The 18,986-nt window shown below is 41.2% G+C and overlaps 1 long non-coding RNA gene across 4 annotated transcripts; it reads right to left on the bottom strand.

The window, feature by feature from the left end:
* Positions 1–13,097: 13,097 nt before the first annotated feature.
* On the bottom strand, positions 13,098–17,938 carry LOC127323936 (uncharacterized). Of its 4 annotated transcripts, none has more exons than XR_007866032.2 (7): positions 17,322–17,938; positions 17,182–17,237; positions 17,036–17,101; positions 16,733–16,791; positions 15,979–16,055; positions 13,903–14,663; positions 13,098–13,791 (listed from the first exon to the last, which is right to left on the bottom strand). It is a non-coding gene; the product is annotated as an uncharacterized lncRNA (long non-coding RNA). The 4 variants fall into 4 exon arrangements; XR_007866031.2 differs by having other exon boundaries at positions 13,777–13,791; positions 17,331–17,934; XR_007866033.2 differs by lacking the exons at positions 13,098–13,791; positions 13,903–14,663 and adding an exon at positions 14,833–15,217 and having other exon boundaries at positions 17,331–17,887.
* Between the last annotated feature and the right edge of the window lie 1,048 nt (positions 17,939–18,986).

The following is an 18,986-nucleotide window of genomic DNA, read 5'->3' as shown; positions in this document are numbered from 1 at the left end:
ACATGGGTCGTCTCCCATAAGCGCTTTTTTAGCGCCTTTCAGCTAGACGCAGTATAAGTGCGAGCACCAAGTATTATCAAGTGAAGAAGCATCAAGATCAATCGTTGCCTCTAAAACATAACTTGTCAAAATAGGCACTTTAGATACCCCTGAAGATGATTCAACATGTAAGCCACTCTTAGTTGTACTAAAACTTTTATCAATTTTAAGCATACTATGGGGTTTTTGTTTAGGTGCCTTGGGAACATACATAATTTTTTGCTCTTTTCTCACAAAAGGTTTCTTCTTTTTAAACCCAAGAGATAAAAAGATTTAACTTAAAGTTTCCATAGCCTCCACTATTTTATCAATCCTAAGGTTTATACTATCATAGATATTGCTAGCCTCTAAAACAATGATTCTTTTGTTGATACTTTCCATAGATTCATTAATTTGGCCAGCATTATCAAGGCAATTTGACAAACTTTTCTCTAGGGAGCTTATTCTTTCTGTAACATCCTCCAAAGTGTTCTCAGTTTTAAAAACATTACTAGGTGGAATTCCTACCAAGTTTTCAACTAAATTGCACGCTTCCAAAGCGGGAGCACCTAGAAAATTGCCCCCCGTGAAAGTATCCAAAACATATCTATTCCAGCTAGATAAACCAACATAAAAATTTCTAAGGAGGATCATGGTAGAATATTTTTTTGTACATCTATGATGAGCATTACTTATTCTATACCAAGCATCTTTCAAACTTTCTCCCCCTTGTTGCTTAAAAGAACGAACCTCAAACTTGGGAATACTCATTTTAGCAAAATTAAAACTAAATAACAGTTATAATAGAAACTAATTTTTGTGTGTTTTTGATATAAAGAAGACTATAAAAGTAAATTAATTTTTGTGTTTTTTGATATAATAAAGCAAACAAAACAAAATAAAGAAAATTAAGCAAACTATAACAAAGTAAAGGGATTGGAGATGAGAGACTCCCCTTGCGAAAATCCTCTTTCTCCCCAGCAACGGCGCCAGAAAATCTTGATGGTGCTCCGATGATGGCGCCAGACAATCTTGTTGGCAGTTGTTGTGGAAGCGGTTGGAAAACCCCAAGAGGAAGGTGTGATGAGCACAGCAGCAAGTTTTCCCTCAGTACGAAACCAATGTTTAATCGACCAGTAGGAGAAAGACGTGACTTCTGAAGGTGTTGCTGGCTGACTAGTGGCAGGGCGCACTACCGGCGTTAGCAACAACGTGGAACCTGCACACAACACAAACAAAGTACTTTGCCCCAACTTGCAGTGAGGTTGACAATCTCGCCGGTTTGCTGAACACAAAGGATTAGACGTATCGAGTGGAAAGAGATGTTTGCATAAAGTAAACATAACATGATTGCAGTAGAATTTATCAGTAAGGAAATAGGAACGGAGTCCACAGTTCACTAGAGGTGTCTCTCCATAAAGATAAATAGCATGTTGGGTGAACAAATTACAGCTGGTTAATTGACAGAATATCGACCAATACATGACAAGATGATTACTATGAGATCTGATATGGGCATTACAACATAATACATAGACCGTAATCCAACTGCGTCTATGACTAATAATCCACCATCAGGTTATCGTCCGAACCCCTTTCAGTATTAAATTGCAAGCAACAGACTATCGCATTAAGAAATGTGTGTAAAGTAAACAATAGAATTACCCTCGGATAAAACATTGTTGTTTCTCCCTAGTACCAACAGCACATCTACAATCTTATAAGTTAAATGTCACTCTCCCAGAAAATTAGAGGCATGAACCTACTATCGAGCATAAATACCCCCTCTTGGAGTCACAAGTGTCCACTTGGCCAGAGTTTCTACTAGCAACGAAGAGCATGCAAGATCACAAATAACATATGACGTGAATATATAATCAATCTCAACATAGTATACAATATTCATAGGATCCTAGAAAACGCAACATATATGATTACATAAAGATGATCTTGATCATGTAGGGCAGCTCACAAGATCTATACATGAAGCACAAAGTGGAGAAGACAACCATTTAGCTACTGCTATGGACCCATAGTCCAGGGATGAACTACTCACGCATCATTTCGGAGGCGGGCATGCCGATGTAGATGCCTCTGGCGATGATTTCCCCCTCCGGCAGGGTGCCGGGAAGAGCTTTAGAACCCCCCGAGACGGGTTCTGCGATGGCGACCGCGATGGAACTTTTCGTGGGTGGAGGCTCGGGTATCCAGGGTTTTCTCGAGAAGATGTATAAATAGACGAAGAATTTAGGTCGGTGGGTGCCTGGGGGCCCACACCATGCCTTGGCGCGGGCCCATTCTTGGCCGCGCCAAGGGCAGGTGTGACCACCCTATGGAGCCTCTTCGATCCCCCTCTGGACTCTGTCTTCGTTCCGGTAAAATATTGACTTCGGCTTTTGTTTCGTTCGATTCCGAGAATATTTCATGTACAACTTTTCTGAAATACAAAAACAGCAAAAAATAGGGAACTGGTTTTGTGGTATCTTATATTAGTGCCGGAAATCATATAAAAGTGCATCGAAGTGTAAGCAAAACATATATGAATTGATGTAAAACAAGCATGGAGCATCAAAAATTATAGATATGTTTGAGATGTATCAGACGTTTGTACCTATTGGATATTTCTTGGGGTTCAGGGGCATCCCCAAGCTTGAAATTTTGTTCATTATTCATCTCATCACATCATTCTTCTCTCCCTACACTTGAAAACTTCCATCATACAAAACTTCATACAATTCTCTATTAGCAGCATTAGTACAATAAAAATAAACAAATCCACTTGGGTTCAGTTCTAACATATATCAAGGATCTATTAAAGCATTAGCTACTGTAGAAACCTTTAAAAATCTCTTTGATCAAAAGAACTTAAAAAGAAAGAGATTAAGAGGCAAATACAAATAGTGGCAGAAATCTGTCAAAACAGAACATCGGGTAAAGATCGGTTTTTCCGAAACTCATTTGTCCCTCATCTCGAAAAGTGGTCAGCTAACGAAAGTTATATAATAACCTGGGGCATATGCATAAAAAATGACAGCTCAAAATTCCGCTCTGGCTATTTTTATGAATTTTTATGGTAACAATACATAATCTGTTTTCAGGACAGCAACATCCCCAAACCTTATTTTCTTCCTATTAGAGGCTATTCTTGGCACAAAAGCGAAATAAAAATGATAAGGAGAGGTTATTACAGAGCAAATTTCCTCCTCCAAAGTGGGGGAACTAAAAAGATTATTTTCATAAAAACTAGCTTCCCCAAGGTTAGACTTTTCCATAGCATTAGCAACAATCGTGTTCAAAGAATTCATAACAATAACATTGCTATTAGCATGCAAGTAAAGTTCCATAGGTTCTTTAATTTTCTCTTCAAACACCTCATATCCTAACTCAAGATAAATATTATAAAGCTCTCTAATTTTGTTGTTCTTTTTCATTAAGCCTAACTAGTGAAAATAAAACCAAGAAACAAAAAGATGTAATTGCAGAATCTAAAGGAAATAACTTCGAGCACTCACCAGCAAATAAAAGACTTATTAGCCAGAGTATGTGAGTACATTTTACCTTACCTCCCCGGCAACGGCACCAGAAAAAGAGCTTGATGTCTATGCACGCTTCTATTCTTATAGATAGTGTTGGACCTTGATGTCTACGGGTGCTTCTATTCTTGTAGACAGTGTTGGGCCTCCAAGAGCAGAGGTTTGTAGAACAGCAGCAAGTTTCCCTTAAGTGGATCACCCAAGGTTTATCGAACTCAGGGAGGAAGAGGTCAAAGATATCCCTCTCATGCAACCCTGCAACCACAAAGCAAGAAGTCTCTTGTGTCCCCAACACACCTAATACACTTGTCAGATATATAGGTGCACTAGTTCGGCGAAGAGATAGTGAAATACAGGTGGTATGAATGTATATGAGCAGTTGTAACGGCACCAGAAAATAGCTTGATGCTACAACTGGCGTGTAGTTGATGGTGGGAATATTGCAGGCAGTACAGATGCAGTAGAACAGTAAATAAGCAACGATAGCAGTATTTGGGAACAAGGCCTACAGATTATACTTTCACTAGTGGACACTCTCAACATTGATCACATAATAAAACCACTCTACACTCTGTTGTTGGATGATGAACACCACTAATTGTGTAGGATTACACGAACCCTCAATGCCGGAGTTAACAAGCTCCACAATATTCGATATTCATATTTAAATAACCTTAGAGTGCATGATAGATCATTGCAATTACACCAAGTACTAACATAGCATGCACACTGTCACCATCACACTATGAAGGAGGCATAGATCACATCAATACTATCATAGCAATAATTAACTTCATAATCTACAAGAGATCATAATCATAACCTACGCCAAGTACTACACGATGCACACACTGTCACCATTACACCGTGCAGGAGGAATAGAGTACTTTAATAACATCACTAGAGTAGCACATAGATGAATTGTGACACAAAACTCATATGAATCTCAATCATGTAGGGCAGCTCATGAGATCATTGTATTGAAGTACATAGGAGAGAGATTAACCACATAGCTACCGGTACAGCCCTTAGCCTCGATGGAGAACTACTCCCTCCTCATGGGAGACAGCAGCGGCGATGAAGATGGCGGTGGTGTCGATGGAGGAGCCTTTCGGGGGCACTTCCCCGTCTCGGCGGCGTGCCGGAACAGAGACTCCTGTTCCCCAGATCTTGGCTTCGCGATGGCGGCGGCTCTAGAAGGTTTCTCGTACCGTGGCTTTTTCGTCTCGATGTTTTAGGTCAGGGACCTTTATATAGGCGAAGAGGCGGAGTCGGAGGGCTGACGAGGCGACGACACAGTAGGGGGCGCGGCCCACCCCCTGGCCGCGCCAGCCTGGTGTGTTGGGCCCACAGGGCCCTCCTCTGGTGGCTCTCGAGTGTTCTGGAAGCTTCATGCAATTCTAAGATGCTGGGCGTTGATTTCGTCCAATTCCGAGAATATTTCCTTACTAGGATTTCTGAAACCAAAAACAGCAGAAAACAGGAACTGGCACTTCGACATCTCGTCAATAGGTTAGTTCCGGAAAACGCATAAAAATGATATAAAGTGTGAACAAAACATGTAGGTATTGTCATAAAACAAGCATGGAACATCAGAAATTATCGATACGTCGGAGACGTATCAGCATCCCCAAGCTTAGTTCCTACTCGTCCTCGAGTAGGTAAACGATAACAAAGATAATTTCTGAAGTGACATGCTACCAACATAATCTTGATCATACTATTGTAAAGTATATAAGATGAATGCAGCGATTCAAAGCAATGGTAAAGACAATGATTAAACAACTGAATCATATAGCAAAGACTTTTCATGAATAGTACTTTCAAGACAAGCATCAATAAGTCTTGCATAAGAGTTAACTCATAAAGCAATAAATTCGAAGTAAAGGCATTGAAGCAACACAAAGGAAGATTAAGTTTCAGCAGTTGCTTTCAACTTGTAACATGTATATCTCATGGATAGTTGTCGATGCAAAGTAATATAACAAGTGCAATAAGCAAGTATGTAGGAATCAATGCACAGTTAACACAAGTGTTTACTTCTTGAGATGGAGAGAAATAGGTGAGCTGACTCAACATAAAAGTAGAAGAAAGGCCCTTCGCATAGGGAAGCATTGATTTCTATATTTGTGCTAGAGCTTTGATTTTGAAAACATCAAGAGAGCATAAAAGTAAAGTTTTGAGAGGTGTATGTTGTTGTCAACGAATGGTAATGGGCACTCTAACCCCCTTGCCAGACAAACCTTCAAAGAGCGGCTCCCATGAAACATTTTTATTTTTGGGTGGCACTCCTTCCAACCTTTACTTTCACAAACCATGGCTAACCGAATCCTCGGGTGCCTGCCAACAATCTCATACCATGAAGGAGTGCCTTTTTATTTTAGTTTTATTTAGATGACACTCCTCCCCACCTTTGCTTTCTCAAGCCATGGCTAACTGAATCCTCGGGTGTTGTCCAACAATCACATACCATGGAGGAGTGTCTATTTTTGTAACATTATGAAGGTTAATTAATTTGGGACTGGGAATCCCATTGCCAGCTCTTTTTGCAAAATTATTGGATAAGCGGATGAAGCCACTAGTCCATTGGTGAAAGTTGCCCAACAAGATTGAAAGATAAACACCACATACTTCCTCATGAGCTATAAAACATTGACACAAATAAGAGGTAATAACTTTTGAAGTGTTTAAAGATAGCACTCAAGCAATTTACTTTGGAATGGCGGAGAAATACCTTGTAGTAGGTAGGTATGGTGGACACAAATGGCATAGTGTTTGGCTCAAGGATTTGGATGCACGAGAAGTATTCCCTCTCAATACAAGGATTAGGCTAGCAAGGCTATTTGAAACAAACACAAGTATGAACCGGTACAACAAAACTCACATAAAAGACATATTGTAAGCATTATAAGACTCTATACCGTCTTCCTTGTTGTTCGACCCTTACTAGAAATTATCTAGACCTTAGAGAGACCAATTATGCAAACCAAATTTTAGCAAGCTCTATGTATTTCTTCATTAATAGGTGCAAAGTATATGATGCAAGAGCTTAAACATGAGCACAACAATTGCCAAGTATCAAATTATTCAAGACATTCTACCAATTACTACATGTAGCATTTTCCGTTTTCAACCATACAACAATTAGCGAAGCAGTTTCAACCTTCGCCATGAAAATTAAAAGTAAAGCTAAGAACATATGTGTTCATATGAACCAGCGGAGCGTGTCTCTCTCCCACACAAGCATTTATTCAAACAAAAACAAACAGACGCTCCAAGTAAAGTACATAAGATGTGACCGAATAAAAATATAGTTTCAAGAGAAGGAACCTGATAATGTTGTCGATGAAGAAGGGGATGCCTTGGGCATCCCCAAGCTTAGACGCTTGAGTCTTCTTGATATATGCAGGGGTGAACCACTGGGGCATCCCCAAGCTTAGAGCTTTCACTCTCCTTGATCATAGTATATCATCCTCCTCTCTTGACCCTTGAAAACTTCCTCCACACCAAACTCGAAACAAACTCATTAGAGGGTTAGTGCATAATCAAAAACTCACATGTTCAGAGGTGACACAATCATTCTTAACACTTCTGGACATTGCTCAAAGCTACTGGAAGTCAATGGAGCAAAGAAATCCATCCCACATAGAAAAAGAAGCAATGCGAAATAAAAGGCAGAATCTGTCAAAACAGAACAGTCCGTAAAGACGAATTTTATTGAGGCACCAGACTTGCTCAAATGAAAATACTCAAATTGAATGAAAGTTGCGTACATATCTGAGGATCACTCACGTAAATTGGCATAATTTTCTGAGTTACCTACAGAGAATTTTGCCCAGATTCGTGACAGCAAAGAAATCTGTTTCTGCGCAGTAATCCAAATCTAGTATGAACCTTACTATCAAAGACTTTACTTGGCACAACAAAACACAAAACTAAGATAAGGAGAGGTTGCTACAGTAGTAAACAACTTCCATGACACAAATATAAAACAAAGTACTGTAGCAAAATAACACATGGGTTATCTCCCAAGAAGTTCTTTCTTTATAGCCATTAAGATGAGCTCAGCAGTTTTAATGATGCACTCGCAAGAAATAGTATTTGAAGCAAAAGAGAGCATCAAGAGGCAAATCCAAAACACATTTAAGTCTAACATGCTTCCTATGCATAGGAATCTTGTAAATAAACAAGTTCATGAAGAGCAAAGTAACAAGCATAGGAAGATAAAACAAGTGTAGCTTCAAAAATTTCAGCACATAGAGAGGTGTTTTAGTAACATGAAAATTTCTACAACCATATTTTCCTCTCTCATAAAGATTTTCAGTAGCATCATGAGCAAACTCAACAATATAACTATCACATAAAGCATTCTTATCATGAGTCTCATGCGTAAAATTATTACTCTCCACATAAGCATAGTCAATTTTATTAGTAATAGTGGGAGAAAATTCAACAAAGTAGCTATCATCAAATATAGGAGGCATATTGTAATCATTATCAAATTCACTCTCCATAGTAGGTGGCACCAAAAGGCTACTATCATTATAATCATCATAAATAGGAGGTAAAGTATCATCAAAGTAAATTTCCTCCTCAATGCCAGGGGGACTAAAAAGATCATGCTCATCAAAACCAGCTTCCCCAAGCTTAGAATTTTCCATAGCATTAGCAACAATAGTGTTCGAAGCATTCATATTAATAACATTCCCATTAGCATGCATATAAAGTTCCATGGGTTTTTTAATTCTCTCTTCAAACACATCATGTCCTAATTCAAGATAAAGTTCATAAAGATGTCTCATATTTTTGTTGTTTTCCATTATGCCTAACTAGTGTAAACAAGAAACAAAAAGTTGCAATTGCAGGATCTAAAGGAAATAGCTTCGAGCACAAACACAATGGCGCTAGAAAAGTACTGTTACCTGGAACCAGAGTATGAGTGCCTTTTACCTTTCCTCCCCGGCAACGGCGCCAGAAAAGTGCTTGATGTCTACGGGAGCTTCTATTCTTGTAGACAGTGTTGGGCCTCCAAGAGCAGAGGTTTGTAGAACAGCAGCAAGTTTCCCTTAAGTGGATCACCCAAGGTTTATCGATCTCAGGGAGGAAGAGGTCAAAGATATCCCTCTCATGCAACCCTGCAACCACAAAGCAAGAAGTCTCTTGTGTCCCCAACACACCTAATAGGTGCACTAGTTCGGCGAAGAGATAGTGAAATACGGGTGGTATGAATAAGTATGAGCAGTAGCAACGGCACCAGAAAAGTGCTTTGCCCAGGACAGTAAACAAGCAGTAGTAACGCAGCAGTAGTAACGCAGTAAAACAGTAAACGAACGGAGATTCGATGCTTGGAAGCAAGGCCCAGGGATCCTACTTTCACTAGTGGACACTCTCAACATTGATCACATAACAGAATAGATAAATGCATACTCTACACCCTCTTGTTGGATGATGAACACCATTGCGTAGGATTACACGAACCCTCAATGCCGGAGTTAACAAGCTCCACAATTCAATGTTCATATTTAAATAGCCTTAGAGTGCATGAAAGATCAACACGACTAAACCAAGTACTAACATAGCATGCACACTGTCACCTTCACACTATGTAGGAGGAATAAATCATATCAATACCATCATAGCAATAGTTAACTTCATAATCTACAAGAGATCATAATCATAGCATGCACACTGGCATCCCCAAGCTTAGACGCTTGAGTCTTCTTGAAATATGCAGGGATGAACCACCGGGGCATCCCCAAGCTTAGAGCTTTCACTCTCCTTGATCATATTGTATCATCCTCCTCTCTTGACCCTTGAAAACTTCCTCCACACCAAACTCAAAGCAACTCATTAGAGGGTTAGTGCATAATCAAAATTCACGTGTTCAGAGGTGACACAATCATTCTTAACACTTCTGGACATTGCCCAAAGCTTCTGAAAGTTAATGGAACAAAGAAATCCATCCAACATAGCAAAAGAGGCAATGCGAAATAAAAGGCAGAATCTGTCAAAACAGAACAGTCCGTAAAGACGAATTTCTAAGAGGCACCAGACTTGTTCAAATGAAAATACTCAAATTGAATGAAAGTTGCGCACATATCTGAGGATCACTCACGTAAATTGGCAGAATTTTCTGAGTTACCTACAGAGAATTCAACCCAGATTCGTGATAGCAAGAAATCTGTTTCTGTGCAGTAATCCAAATCTAGTATGAACCTTACTATCAAAGACTTTACTTGGCACAACAATGCAACAAAACTAAGATAAGGAGAGGTTGCTACAGTAGTAACAACTTCCAAGACACAAATATAAAACAAAAGTACTGTAGCAAAATAAACACATGGGTTATCTCCCAAGAAGTTCTTTCTTTATAGCCATTAAGATGGGCTCAACAGTTTTAATGATGCACTCGCAAGAAATAGTATTTGAAGCAAAAGTGAGCATCAAAAAGCAAATTCAAAACACATTTAAGTCTAACCCACTTCCTATGAAAAGGAATCTTGTAAATAAATAAATTCATGAAGCATAATGCAACAAGCATAGAAAGATAAAACAAGTGTAACTTCAAAAAAATTAGCATATAGAGAGGTGTTTTAGTAACATGAAAATTTCTACAACCATATTTTCCTCTCTCATAATAATGTCCAGTGGCATCATGAACAAACTCAACCATATAACTATCAAATGAAACATTCTTATCATGAGTCTCATGCATAAAATAATTACTCTCCACATAAGCATAATCAGTTTTATTAGTAATAGTGGGAGAAAATTCAACAAAGTAGCTATCATTATTATTCTCATCATCAAATATAGGAGGCATATTATAATCATAATCAAATTCATCCTCCATAACAGGCGGCACCAAAAGACCACTATCATTATAATCATCATAAATAGGAGGTAAAGTATCATCAAAGTAAATTTTCTCCTCAATGCTTGGGGGACTAAAAATATCATGCTCATCAAAGCCAGCTTCCCCAAGCTTAGAATTTTCCATATCATTAGCAACAATGGTGTTCAAAGTGTTCATACTAATATGTTCCATGGGTTTTTTAATTTTCGAATCAAACCATCCATGTCTTAACTCAGGAAATAGAATAAAAAGCTCCATGTTGCTTTCTATTATGCCAAACTAGTGTAAAACAAGAAACAAAAAGATGCAATTGCAGGATCTAAAGGAAATAGCTTCGAGTACTTACAACGGTGCTGGAAAATAGCTTAGTAGCCGAGATCCGGAGTGTGAGTACCTTTTACCTTTCCTCCCCGGCAACGGCGCCAGAAAAGTGCTTGATGTCTACGGGTGCTTCTATTCTTGTAGACAGTGTTGGGCCTCCAAGAGCAGAGGTTTGTAGAACAGCAGCAAGTTTCCCTTAAGTGGATCACCCAAGGTTTATCGAACTCAGGGAGGAAGAGGTCAAAGATATCCCTCTCATGCAACCCTGCAACCACAAAGCAAGAAGTCTCTTGTGTCCCCAACACACCTAATACACTTGTCAGATGTATAGGTGCACTAGTTCGGCGAAGAGATAGTGAAATACAGGTGGTATGAATGTATATGAGCAGTTGTAACGGCACCAGAAAATAGCTTGATGCTACAACTGGCGTGTAGTTGATGGTGGGAATATTGCGAGCGATACGGATGCGAGAAACAGTAAACAAGCAGCGATAGCAGTATTTGGGAACAAGGCCTACGGATTATACTTTCACTAGTGGACACTCTCAACATTGATCACATAATAAAACCACTCTACACTCTGTTGTTGGATGATGAACACCACTAATTGTGTAGGATTACACGAACCCTCAATGCCGGAGTTAACAAGCTCCACAATATTCGATATTCATATTTAAATAACCTTAGAGTGCATGATAGATCATTGCAATTACACCAAGTACTAACATAGCATGCACACTGTCACCATCACACTATGAAGGAGGCATAGATCACATCAATACTATCATAGCAATAATTAACTTCATAATCTACAAGAGATCATAATCATAACCTACGCCAAGTACTACACGATGCACACACTGTCACCATTACACCGTGCAGGAGGAATAGAGTACTTTAATAACACCACTAGAGTAGCACATAGATGAATTGTGATACAAAACTCATATGAATCTCAATCATGTAGGGCAGCTCATGAGATCATTGTATTGAAGTACATAGGAGAGAGATTAACCACATAGCTACCGGTACAGCCCTTAGCCTCGATGGAGAACTACTCCCTCCTCATGGGAGACAGCAGCGGCGATGAAGATGGCGGTGGTGTCAATGGAGGAGCCTTCCGGGGGCACTTCCCCATCCCGACGGCGTGCCGGAACAGAGACTCCTGTCCCCCAGATCTTGGCTTCGCGATGGCGGCGGCTCTGGAAGGTTTCTCGTACCGTGGCTTTTTCGTCTCGATGTTTTAGGTCAGGGACCTTTATATAGGTAAAGAGGCGGAGTCGGAGGGCTGACGAGGCGACGACACAGTAGGGGGGCGCGGCCCACCCCCTGGCCGCGCCAGCCTGGTGTGTGGGGCCCACAGGGCCCTCCTCTGGTGGCTCTCGGGTGTTCTGGAAGCTTCATGCAATTCTAAGATGCTGGGCGTTGATTTCGTCCAATTCCGAGAATATTTCCTTACTAGGATTTCTGAAACCAAAAACAGCAGAAAACAGGAACTGGCACTTCGGCATCTCGTCAATAGGTTAGTTCCGGAAAACGCATAAAAATGATATAAAGTGTGAACAAAACATGTAGGTATTGTCATAAAACAAGCATGGAACATCAGAAATTATCGATACGTCGGAGACGTATCAGACCTCCAAGTGCAGAGGTTTGTAGAACATCAGCAAGTTTCCCTTAAGTGATACACCCAAGGTTTATCGAACTCAGGGAGGTAGAGGTCAAAGATATCCCTCTCAAGCAACCCTGCAATTATGATACAAGAAATCTCTTGTGTCCCCAACACACCCAATACACTTGTCAGGTGTATAGGTGCACTAGTTCGGCGAAGAGATAGTAAAATGCAAGTGATGTGGACGAATATGAATGGTAATAACAATCTGAAATAAATATGACAGCAAGTAAACATGTAGTAAAATAGTAAATGAACGGTGATTCGGTGCTTGGAAACAAGGCCTAGAGACCGTACTTTCACTAGTGGTCACTCACAACAATGATATCATAAAGGAATATAAATATAAGCACTTTACTATGCTACTCTGAACTACTCTCCGGTTGGATAACGAATACTAATTCACCGCGTAGGGCTGCAAAAGAAAACCTTAAAGATGTATTCCCAAGTACAAATGAACACTCCACTCCGTCACTTTGAGCATTCATAGGAGGTACTAACACACCACAATTTCATAGAGACATCCAACTCAAATCATAATTCAGTGAACAAGTATTCTGTGAAATATAGCCTAAGAGACCCACACGGTGCACACACCGTCACCTTTACACATGTGGGACAAGGAGTCTCCGGAGATCACATAAGTAAAATCCACTTGAATATCATAACGTCATCTAGATTACAAAGCTCATGGTCACATAAAGATCACACCATGGGAGAGAGAGAGAGAGAGATAAACCACATAGCTACCGGTAGAGCCCTCAGCCCCGGGGGAGAACTACTCCCTCCTCATCATGGGAGTCAGCAACGGCGACGGAGATGGCAGTGGAGTCGATGGAGATGGCTCTGGGGGAAATTACCCGTCCCGACAGGGTGCCGGAATAGAGACTTCTATCCCTGGATCTTGTCTGCGGCGATGGTGGAGCTACGGAACTTTTCGTGGGCGGAGGCTGGTATATTTAGGGTTTTTGCGTTGGGAGCTTTATATAGGCGGAAGGGCGAGGTCGATGGAGGCTTGGTGGCCCCAGACCACCCCTAGGCATGGGCCAGGGCCAGGCCGCGCCTAGGATAGGTCTGGCCACCCTGTGGCCCCCCTTCGTATCTTCTCTAGACTTCGTCTTCGCTCTGGGAAAAATTGGAACTTTGGCTTTTGTTTCGTCCAATTCTGAGAATATTTCCTATATAACTTTTCTGAAATAAAAACAGCAGAAAACAGGGAACTGGCACTGTGGCATCTTGTCAATAGGTTAGTGTCGGAAAATACATAAAATGCCACGAAGTGTAAACAAAACATATAGAAATTAATGTAAAACAAGCATGGAGCATCAAAAATTATAGATACGTTTGAGACGTATCAGTGGCTCTGTCGTCGGTTCGTCGAATTGCCCAAACTACATTGATGAAACAAAAAGATGTTAGTACATGAAGAATAAGCATCATCAGAAAATATATGTATGCCTCAAAACCGAGTAACCAGTCACACTTTGGGCAGTGGTCCTCACATGAAAAGGCCGGTTGATTGTCACGAAGGCCCTGGAAATGAAGGGCCATCTGTTGTTCCCAATCTGCGGGCTCCTCCAGCGGCCCTATGGGGTGCCCCTCCAACGGTAATCCCAGTAAGAACGACACGTCCTGGAGAGTAGGAGCCATCTCTCCCCAACAAAAGTGGAACGTGTGTGTCTCGAGCCTCCATCGATCCACCAGGCAGGTGAGCAGTGAGTGGTCGTACTGAAGGCGTTTAATTGGCGCGCTCCCATAAGCATACACAATTAACACTAACTAGTGGTTGGGGCGCCCCATGGGGCGCCTCCTCGCTGGTCTTCTGCATTCCAATCCCATCCAATCACCAACCTGGCAGTGCCTCTTTCTGATATACTAATTATTTACAAAAGCTGACACTGGTAAAGCACATCCATATCTAAAGATATATAAATAAAAGATCAGCAAATATGAAATAGCAACATGTCAAGGTTGTGGACATGCTAGTCGGGCATCCTCCTTAAAAACAGATAGTTGACCACCCTGGCTGTAGGTCTTAGCATGTATATGTATGTCTAATATGTCTAGCAACCTGTAGAACAGCATATCTACACAAAGCTGCAAATTCCTTGGCCTCCAATACTCGGTGAACAACGACATCATTCGGAGAACAACCTGCCCTTCCATGTTCCACCCAGAGGCACCAACCACCAACACCACCCGAGATGCTACCACCAGCTAAGACCTAGCTAGCAGTCACCTTAGCAGCCGCGCCGCGGTAGAGCTGCAGAAGGAGCGGACAAAGACTGGTAAGTCTCCCAAACAAAAGGCTAACAAACCCGTGGAGACCCTAACAGTAAAAAACTTTCACCAACAAGGAAGAAAAAAAAGGCATGTGATCTTTTATGGTTACTGATTTCAGCAGAAATTAACCATACCATGGGCCTTAAGAATCAAAAGAGAGCATGCATAACTGATTTTATTGACTTCAAATGTAGAGAAGCCCAGTCAGTTAATGGTGTTTACTTGCTATCTTTCCAACTGGAAATATTGCAAAAATGTTGAAGCAAATGCAACCATCTTTATCACCACTGGACATGCTATTAAAAATATTCCAAAAAACACTATTAAAGTGTTGAAAGGAAACACTTGAAAATGCCTGAATGGCTTCTTCATTCTCATCCGCAAGACCGGTATCACCCGAATTTAGCACCTATCCCAGGCACCATGGGAGCTAGAAAGCAACAGTTTGTGCAGTCTTCACAGGATACCACATCATACTTGTCAGTCTGCTCATATTAGCAGACAGCTCTAGTAAAGAACATTTTAACTGAAAACCTACACCATTTTCAACGATTGCAAAATGAATGCACGAGGTGATCATCTCAAATTGCAAGTTTTACTCGATAGATTTGAATACATTGCAGTATGGTGCAAGCTATGCCATATTTGACAAGTAATATCTTATGTTAAATGTTTCTAAAATAAAGCACACCCAGAAGAGGCGACCATCATAAATTGAACAGTCCAGAAATATGAAAGAACTTTTCTACTGATTTTTTTTAGCACAGTTGCAGTAGATTAACATGGCAGAGACAAAATAAAATAGCAACACACATTTTCAGGAGAGCTGTGGTAGAGTTAAAACCTTCAGACTAACACATGATCAAATAGTTTATTTCCTGGCTGCAAGTAATGGTTCTAGATTCTATAGAGCGGAGATGCAAATAATTTCACCAGACCAATTTTCTAATTCCAACATGTAATTGCATTGCATCATCAAGCCTAAAATCAATTGTAATCACAATGGATCTAAATGTTTCAATCACTACACATATGCATAACAAAATGGAAAGAAACAATCAAAGTATAAATTGAATCAATGGTTTAATCGAACTTATGGTCAGTAAAAGAGCTCATGTGTATACCAGAAAGAGAATTATTAGCATACAAGAACAAGCAGAACCTGAATCCATCAATCAAAGGAAGCACTAAGACTGGGATATGAAACACATTAAGTTCGATACCAAAGATGTTCGACACCCAAGATCTGTATAGAGAGAAATTTCTGAATGACACACATTGGGATGGAAATATACCTGCCACCTTTACATCATATTAAACCCGAAAAATATTTTGCGTACATATAGCATCACAACATGTTTGTTATGAGTCCCTGCAAATAAGAATCCAGTAGAAAAATCAGATAAACTATGAGAAAGGAGACATCATGGCTGTACCTAAATAATTATCTAATACAAAAAATACTATGTTAAAATCGAAACCAAATAATTATATTAACCAAGAAACATTCTTTCAATTTTCACAGGTTTAGCTTCAAACTCCAGAGGCTGCAGCTGTCCACGCCGGCGAACTAAACAGTGAGGCATGCATAAAGGCATAAAGCCCTAAACCAAGAAATCTCTAAACTGAGGACTCCAGCAGCGCATTGTTGAAGGAAACATGAGGGAAGTACTCAACTTATATGATAATATTAATATGACCCCTAACCAGATAAAAAATCCACAAAAGTACCACGACAGATGGGTAAAAATAATTTGGATAATCCTATGTTTTAGCAGGCAGCAACCCTGAAAAGAGTATAAATATATGTATGGCTGATGTAAGCTACCGACTCGCCTATCAACATCTAAAGATGCAAACAAGCCTATACAAAATGCCTGCATGCATAGCTCGATTCTCATGGTTTTTTTGTGTGTGGAATATGTAATTATACTTTTGTTAAAGCTAAATATCCTTTCAGAGGGTAAATTAATTAAGTGCATACGAACCTACAAAATAATAAGGTAACCAATATGGATACCAGGTTCAGGGACGGGAAGAGAGGTGTACCATGGTCACTTCGAGCTGCCTTCCTTGCATTGATATCCCAAGTCCTCACGTGCCAATCCCTTCAAGAAACAAAGGAATGTGTTATTCTGATTCTGAACTGAAGATGAACGGGAGACAGAAGATGGTGCATCCATTAAAAATTAAGTGCACGGCAAACGAACACAAACACAACCTAAGCGTCTACAACAGGATCATCACCTCACAGGCATTTCAACAAATACATGAACTGCAACAAGCACCCTTGAATCAGACCATGTGGACAACCAGGAAAATCAACAGTAGAAGGATGTGTAGAAGACATACCTCGGCAGAAATAGCGAGAGCGTCGAAGCCATGTGGTGGACGGACAAATAGACGGACGGAACCAATCTGGATGGGGAAAATCGGGAAGGATGAGCCATCGGGAGTATTTGCAGGAGGCGCCGACCAAAGAAAAGTAAGACGCATACCTCAAGAACGACGGGCGAATGAAGCAGGGACCATCAATCCAGATGACGAACAAGCTCTAGTCAAGGATACACAGAATCAGTACAGAAGAAAAGAAGATGAACACGGTAAAAAAAAAGAGCTGAAATCCCCAAAAAGAAACCTGCAGCACCTCAACCCAATCCTTCCATGGCTCACGAAACAACGGCGGACAGGAGACGGCGCAGCGACGCGGCTGCAGTATCTGAGCGGCTCAGCTCGAGGAAGACGAAGGTAAAAAGAGAGGACAATCGGGTGGGTCTAGGACAGAAGAGGGGCAGAGAAAAGCCTATAAGATTGTGCAGACGCGCAACAAAGTAGATATAGTGACCTTTTTTCCAAGGCAAAATGACACAGACAGGCGGGGCTAGGATCTAACCGGGCCTACATGTAGAAGCCAAGAGAAGGCTACACTCGTGTCAGCACAAGGAACCGAGCAAAAGGACATTGCCAGGCTGCTCCACTAGGAGCGCGCAGCGCGCCCGATGCCAAGAACAGCTACCGGAAATAGGACACACAACGACAATGACAAGTGGGCCATGCCATGTATCGGTCCCACGTGCAGTGTATAAAGTCAAATGATGCATGTTACAGGCCAGCTGTAGCGATCGACCAAACCAATAAGACAGCGTTTTTTTTTGCGTCCGAACCAATAAGTGAGCAAGCAATTTGGGGCAAAAGAAATCTAAGAAAGAAGGGAAGGAAATCCAAAGGTGCTATCGTGGGAGGCTGTGAGATAGGGCAAGTGCACTCGCACTTGCTTGTTCTCAATGAGCAAGGATTAGGGTTTACCCTTGAAGCATGAGGAACATCTCCGTGAAACAACCCGAATCACCCGAACACCACCAGCAACACCACCACCAAGCTCCACCATTTCATCACCATTGCTGCAAAACAACACCACCAAATCGCCTCCAAACCCTAACCCATCTATAGATCGGGGTTTCCCTAGCTTCTAGCAGCAATTTGGTGAAGTTTTGTGGAAAAATGGTTTGAATCAGAGCAAAAATGAGACCGGCCGGCGAGAGCTCCTACGTGTTTCTCGAGCTGGGAGAGAGAAAGGAAAGAGAGAGGAGAAGGAAGAGAAAGGAGGGCCGGGCGCGTGAGATATTCTGCCACACCTCGTCGGCAGACAACGCACCCATCGGCTGATGCGTGGCCAAAGCCAGGCCACAGGAGCGGTCGGCTGTCGGGGGTCCCCCGATACCTACACTCGGCGGACCAGAGGCTGATCGGCATGCCGAAAGCAGATTGGCTGCCGCGTGTCCGACCAGGTCACAGATTCGAAAATGTTTTGAAACGCGTATTATTTTTGGAATTAATTAAAAATCGTATTATTAAAAAAAACTCGCCTTGTTGAATAATATGCGGCCGTCCGTTTCCTTCTTGAATGTAGGGTGTTGATGATCCCCGCTTCAAGGAGTAGTCCATCCATGTCTTCCCCCGGAATACTGGAGACTACCTTGCGAGGTAACTTTTGGATGCGTACAAAAAAGATCCCCTGATCTGAGACACCACCACACAGTTACCGATGGACAAAAATTGAAAATGGAAAACACACCATCGTGTGTTTGATAATGTTTATCTTTGTCAAAGGAGCGACAAGTGGCATCCTGATGTACTTGTTGGTGGGAGGCAGGATGTCAAATAAGTGTCCATACTCATCTTCATAAGAGCATCTCTAGCACTTAAATTGCAAACTACTAAATCTGTAGTACATGGCACTGAAAACGCGAATACAGTCCCAAATCGACTAAGCGCAGACTAGATCCCGTAAAACGAAATGTAA

This window comes from Lolium perenne, chromosome 7 (assembly GCF_019359855.2).
Source record: "Lolium perenne isolate Kyuss_39 chromosome 7, Kyuss_2.0, whole genome shotgun sequence".
Lineage (NCBI taxonomy): Eukaryota > Viridiplantae > Streptophyta > Magnoliopsida > Poales > Poaceae > Lolium > Lolium perenne.
This window is presented reverse-complemented; position numbering and strand designations above follow the sequence as displayed.